A 6,850-nucleotide genomic window follows, 5' to 3' on the forward strand; every position below is an offset into this window, starting at 1 on the left:
AAGGGAACCAGTTTGGAGAGGAGCGGGCGAGACGAGGATCTCCCAGTGAGCTTGGTCCTGGGCCTTGCCAAAATGGCCATTCGCAGGTCCAGGTCTAGGCGGCGGAAGGTGGAGGGCACAGCCCGGGCCGGTTGTTTGCCCCTTTTCCGAGGATACGTGCATGCCCGGCTGCCCTTGGAGAGGGAGCACGCAGTCATGGCCGGCACATTGGGGGGATTTCCGTGAGCGGTGGACCTGCCCCCCGCGGTATAGATTGTTTTATAGACGGTAGTAACTGTATTGTAATTTAAGTGCAACTACTGTCTTGGTAAAACTGATAGCGGTATAAACTTCTATAGTTTTGATACAAAAATAGGGGGGGGGGGGATGTTTGCCGGAAGAAAAAATTAATATTCATGTCATCAGGTTGGAACTATAAGGTGTTGCTCCTCCACCTTGAGGGTGGACTCATGTTGGCACAAAAGGAGGCCATGGATCGATACATCGGAACGGGAATTGGAATTAAAATATTTAGCCACCGAGAAGTCCAGCTTGTGGCGGATGATGCGGAGGTGCTCGCCCAAATTACGAAAGGTTGTCTGAAAGTGGCAACTCAGATGGGTAGTTGGTGAAGAGACATGTGGCGTGTTTGCTTTCATTGACCAAGTGATAGAGTTTAAGAGTTGGGACGTCATGTTCTGGTTGTTAGGACACACGTGGAGCGTGCATATTCAATTTCGGTTGCCACGCTGCAGAAAGAGTCAGAATCAAGTTTATTATCACTGACATACATTCGGGGGGAGAGGAAAAATTATCGAAAGTTAGAGAAATTGATGTTCATGCCATCATGTTGGAAGCTACTCTGAATATGAGAAATGGATTCCTTCTTCAGCCCTTTACTTCCACCTATTACCTTCCTCACCACCCACCTTCCCTCTCACCTGGTTTTACCTATCAGTTGCAGTTTGCACTCTGGTCCCTCTCCCACCATCTTATTCCTTTCCTGGCCTGATGAAGAGTCTCAGCTGTTTATTCCCCACCACAGAAAAATATGTCTAGAAGAATTTGTTGATCTTGCAGGTCAAAATCCTGAAAATGGAGAGAGGAGATGGCCAGTATAAAGAGGGGAAGGGGAGGGGTGAGGCTGAAGTCCAGTGTGATTGGTGGCTTGAGGAGTAAAAATTGTCAGAAAAGTTGTGCCGGGTAGGGAAGGAGAAGGGTAGATTAGAAGGTGGATGATAGGTGGCAGCCAACTAACACAAATAACGTGGGAGGCACATGGAGCAAGGTGGTAGGAGGGGAGAGTGAAGATTAAAGACAGCTTCTGGAGGGAAATAAACAGGAACACAAAGGACTACCAGTGCTTGGATTTGATAAGTAAAGGAAGAAAAAATGAAAAAAATAGGGGGAGGTGAAGACAGCAAGGATGATGGTTCACCAAGAGGCTATTCATAATTCATCAAGTCAATTAAACCCTAGAATTGTATTGTATATGCATGCATTTCAAATTATGTGGATGAATTTAGTTCAGAATGTGATAAAGCTATGAGAGATACCACAAAACAACCATTCACATCTCTATGGAGTAAGAGTAGTACTTTGAGAGCAAAATGTAAAGTGAACCAAACATACAGGAGGAATCTAATATGTAATGAACAGATGGCTTTTCTCAATAATAAAATCACATTCTTTCTTTCATGAAAAGTCTCTGCCAAAATCTATCATGGGGCATAAAAGTTAAAAGGCTGTAAATACTGGAAATTTTGAAATAAAATAGAAAAAGATGCAAACATTAACATACCCCCCTCTCCCACACAGATGTTGCCTGCCCTGTTGAATGTTTCCAGCATGGTCCATTATGAACAATACATTTTTCCATTGGATTTCAACAAGGGAGATACTTCTCTTGACTTACTTATCGATAGAATGCAGGTCCCCAACCTGAAGGCCATGTCAAGCAAAATCAGATGAAATAGTTAATGTTTCAGATCAATGAAGTTTTATTAGAATTTTCCAGCTTTTTCTCTTTTTTAGATTTCTGGTTGCAGCAGTTTTATGCTTTTCAAGGAATTGTGTGTTGCTAATTTTTAATGTTATCTTTATGAATGAAACCAATTTTAAAAAAACTTGCAAAAACCAAGGATATGAACATGAAATAAGAACAAACAAAGTGCACTTGTACAAGTACATTTGTGGTCTCAAGATAGGCAACCGACAGCAAAATAAACGACTTTTGAAGTGTAACCTCTGTTGTAGGAAATGTGATGACTAATTTGTACACAGCAAGTTTCCATAAAGGTTTGAAGAGGATAGCAAGGAAAGAATTAAACAAAGTGGTGGTCAGGGAAAGGATAGTGACACTCAAGGACAAAGGTGGGAATTTATGTCTGAAGCCAGAGGCAGTGGGTGTGGAACTGTATGAGTACCTTACATTGGTATTCAGCAAAGTGAAGGGCGTGGAGGATAGTGAGGAGTATTGTCGATGTCCCGGGGCACATTGATGTTGAGAAGGAGGAAGTGTTGATTCTTTTGAAAAGCGTGAAGTTGGATATTTTCCATGGGCCTGATGGGATCTATCCCAGGTTTTTGAGGATGGAAAAAAAATGAGATTGTTGGGACCTGGACAAAAATCCTGTATCCTCTTTTGTTTCAGGCTAAGGTGAAGAATAACCATTATTATTCTTGTTAGGAAGTGTAATAGAAATGATCCAAAAAAAATTATCAGCCAATGAGCTTTACATCAATCATAAACATATTATTGGAGACTATTCTTAAGATGAGGATTTATTCACATTTCAAGTTCAAGTAAATACAACGAAACAAAACAATGTTCCTCTGGACCTTGGTACACTCACAAAATGTATATCACATACAGCACATAAACCAAAATATAACCATAAATAGGCTAATAAATATAATTCAAAATGCATGTAATATGCAGCACATATAGATATATACTTTATTGATCGCAAATGAAATTACAGTGTCACAGTAGCATTACAAGTCCACAGAAATAGAGATATACAAATATTAGCAGTAAGTAAGAAAGCATAAAAAATAAGTTACCTCAAACAGTCTTAACAGTAGGGGGGCATCATTTCCCCAGCTATAGGTTGACTCATAAAAGAAACTAATGACAGAAGGTAAGAATGACCTCATATAGTGCCTTTTGGAGCAATGCAGTTTTCTTGATCTATTACTAAAAGTGCTCCCCTGTTCAGCCAAGGTGGTATGCAGAGGGTAAGAAACATTCTCCATAGGGTCCTTTGACTCCTGTAACAGAGCCAGCCTTTCTAATCAGTTTATTGAGCTTGTTGATATCACTCGTGTTGATGCCATTGCCCCAGCACACCACTGCATGGGAGATTGTACTGGCAACAACAGACTGGTAGAACATGTGAAGGGGAGGCCTGTATACTTCAAGGGACCTCAGTCTCCTCAGGAAGTAGAGGTGACTCTGGCCTTTCTTTTACACAGCCTCTGTGTTGGTACTCCACTCAAGTCATCATCCAGGTGCACCCCTAGGTACTTGTAAGTCCTCGCCACATCCGAGTCCTCACCATCAATAGTAACGGAGCAATGCAGGCTTAGTTTTCCTAAAGTCTATCACCACCTCCTTTGTCTTACTGATGTTGAGCTGCAGTTGATTCAGCTTGCACCATTTGACAAAGTCCTCCACCAGGGCCCTGTATTCATCCTTCCATCCACCCTTTATACACCCAAATATTGCTGAGTCATCAGAGAATTTCTGCAGATGACATGATTCATGTATCTAAATTTCAAGATATACAAGGTAAACAGGAAGGGAGCCAATACAGTCCCCTATGGAGCCACTGTGCTGCTGAAAGCCATATCTGACACACAGCTCTGAAGCCATCAAACTGTGCTCTGCCAGTTAGGTAGTTCATTATCCACGATACAATGGAAGTGCCAACCTGCATTGAACGGAGCTATTCCCCCAGCAATGAGGGCTGTATGGTATTGAAGGCACTTGAGAAATCAAAAAACATGATCCACACAGTGCTGCCCTGCTTATCCAAATGAGGGTAGGCTCTGTTCAGCAGGTAGATGAGAGCATTGTCGACTCCAGTATACTCCTGGTAGGCAAACTGCAAGGGATCGAGGGCTAATCCAACCAGGGTTTGACAGTAAACAGCTCACTGTCCTAGTGATGAAACCTCAGTGGTGGCAGAGTTTCCTTTAGTCTCACAGTTTGAGGGAAGAAGCTGTTACCGGTCTGGCAGTCCTCACCCTAATGCTTCTGTATCACCTTTCTGATAGTGAGTCAAAGAGATTGTGGGTGGTAGGAATCCTCAACAATGCTTTGGACCCTTCATCTGCAACACTTCGGTAAATGTCATGAATGGGGGGGGAGGAAGACATCTATGATCTTCTCAGTGGTTTGTGCTGCCCTCTGTAAGGTTGTGCGGTCCAATGCCTTGCAGCTTCTGTACCACATAGTGATGCAGCCAGACCGGACAGACACTTCCAATGGTGCTCCTGTAGAAAGTTGTTAGAATGAGGGCGGGGAGCCTTGGACGCATCAGTCTCCTCAGAGTGTGTAGACACGGTTGTGCCTTGTTGATTAGATAGGTGTTGTGGGTCCAGCTTAGGCATTTGTAAAAACATGGACTTATTAGGGGTAGTCAGCATCACTTTTTGCAGGGAAGTCATGTCTTATGAATCTGATTGAGTTTTTTGAGGTGATGAATGTGATTGATGAGAGTAAAGCAGTGGATGCTGCCTACATGAACTTTAGTAAAGCATTTAACAAGGTCCCTCATGATAGGCCGGTCTAGAAAATTAAGACATGTCAGATCCAAGGTGATTTGGTAGAGTGGATTTAAAATTGTGTTGGCCATAGAAAGCCGTGGGTGGTGATGGAGGGATGTAATTCTGGCTGGAGGTCTGTGATGTGTAGCGTCCCACAGTGACCAGTGCTGGGATCTTTGCTGCTTGTGATATTTATTTCCGCGAAAATGTGGGTAGACTGATGAATAAGTTTGCAGACAATGCAAAAAAAAAAGCAGAATTTTAATTAGTGAGGAAGGTCATCAAGGCATACAACAGAATATAGATCAGTTGGATATATAGTTGGAGTAATTTTAGATGGAATTTAATCCAGGCAAATGAGAGGTGCTGCATTTTTGGAGGTGAAATGTAAGAGCAAAATACACAGTAAATGGGAGGTCCCTAAAGAGCACTGATGCAAAGCAAGTTTTGGGAGTGCAAATCCAAATTCCCTGAAAGTTGCAACACAACTAGATAGGGTCGTAAAGAAGGTATACAGTTTTCTTGCCTTTATTGATCAGGATGTGGAGTATAAAAGCAGAAAAATCATGTTGCTACTGTATAAATCTTTGGGTCATTTTTTGGAATATTTTATGCATTTCTGGCTGCCACGGTACAGAAAAGATGTGGAGGTACAGAAGAGGTTCACTAGGATGTTGCTTGGATTAGAGAATATTAGCCAAAGAAGAGGTTGGACAAACTTGGGGGTGTTTTCTCTACAATGTCAGAGGTCAAGCAGCAACTGATAATGTACAAAATTATGATCGGCACAGACAAGATAGATAGTGTCTTTTTCCCCAAGGTGGAAATGTGAAATATCAGAGGGGTTAGCTTTAAGATGAGAGGGGGAAAATTAAAAGTTATTTACAAGGCAAGTTTTTTTTAAAAACACCGTATGTGGTATGTACCTAGAACAGGTTGCCAGGGAGAAGTGCTGGAAATAAATGTAATCATAATGTTTAAGAGGCATTTCAACAAGCATATGAACAGAAAGGGAATGGAGGGACACTCTACATGCACACACATGGGATTAATTTGGCTTTATGATCAGCATAGACACCGTGGGCCAAAGGGCCTATTCCTTCACTGTTCTATTTTCTAATAGTAACAATCCAGTATCTGAAAAACATATTATCTGGTTAAGGTGAAACATTGGCCAAAGTGCTGGGCAGAAATCTCCCTACATTTTTTTAAAACAATTGCATGACATGGCTTTGGTTCTGAAAGGCAGCCCCTCCATATGTGAACAATTAAGAAAAGCAAAATCAATTATGCATTTGGTGCTAATTTTTAGTAGGTAATTAAGTGCACTATTTTGTTTAAAATATTCCCACAGAAGGTAGTTTCAAAACCAGTACTAACAAGTTATACTTGTAAATCTACAAGCTGACTCCTCTATAAGCAAAATGAAAAGAAACAATTGGAGAAAAGACTGAAACCATGAGCTAATACCCAATATTTGACCAGACAGCATCCATCAGAATAGAAGGAGAAGTGAGTGAGTATGTGAATATCATGCGAGGAGTCAGGCAAGGTTTTGTCTTTTCACCAGACTTATTCAACCTGTATAGTGAAAATATCTTGAGAAGTATCAAAGGCATCAAAGGATTCACAATTGGAGGCCATAATATAAATAACATCAGATATGCTGATGACATCGTACTAATAGCTGAATCAGAAACAAAACTTCAAGAACTACTCACTATAGTGGCAGCAGAAAGTAATCGCAGAGGCCTCTCAATCAACACCAAGAAGACAGAAAACATGGTCATCTCCAGAAAGACAAACTTCTCACAATGTGTGATCAAGATCAGAAATACAAACATCAAACAAGTCAACAAATTCAGATATCTTGGCAGCCTAATAACAAGTGATGGCAGGTGCGACACAGATATCAAATACAGAATAGCAATGGCGAAAGAAGCTTTCCAAAAAATGAAGACCATATTAACAGACAGAAAGATGAGCATGTACACTAAAAACAGAATACTGCAGTGCTATATTTATTCTATCCTGATATATATGTACTTTGATAAATGTAAAAAATGAAGACTATAATTACTTTTCATTGATATTCACA

This window comes from Mobula birostris, chromosome 8 (genome assembly GCF_030028105.1).
Source record: "Mobula birostris isolate sMobBir1 chromosome 8, sMobBir1.hap1, whole genome shotgun sequence".
Taxonomy (NCBI): Eukaryota; Metazoa; Chordata; class Chondrichthyes; order Myliobatiformes; family Myliobatidae; genus Mobula; species Mobula birostris.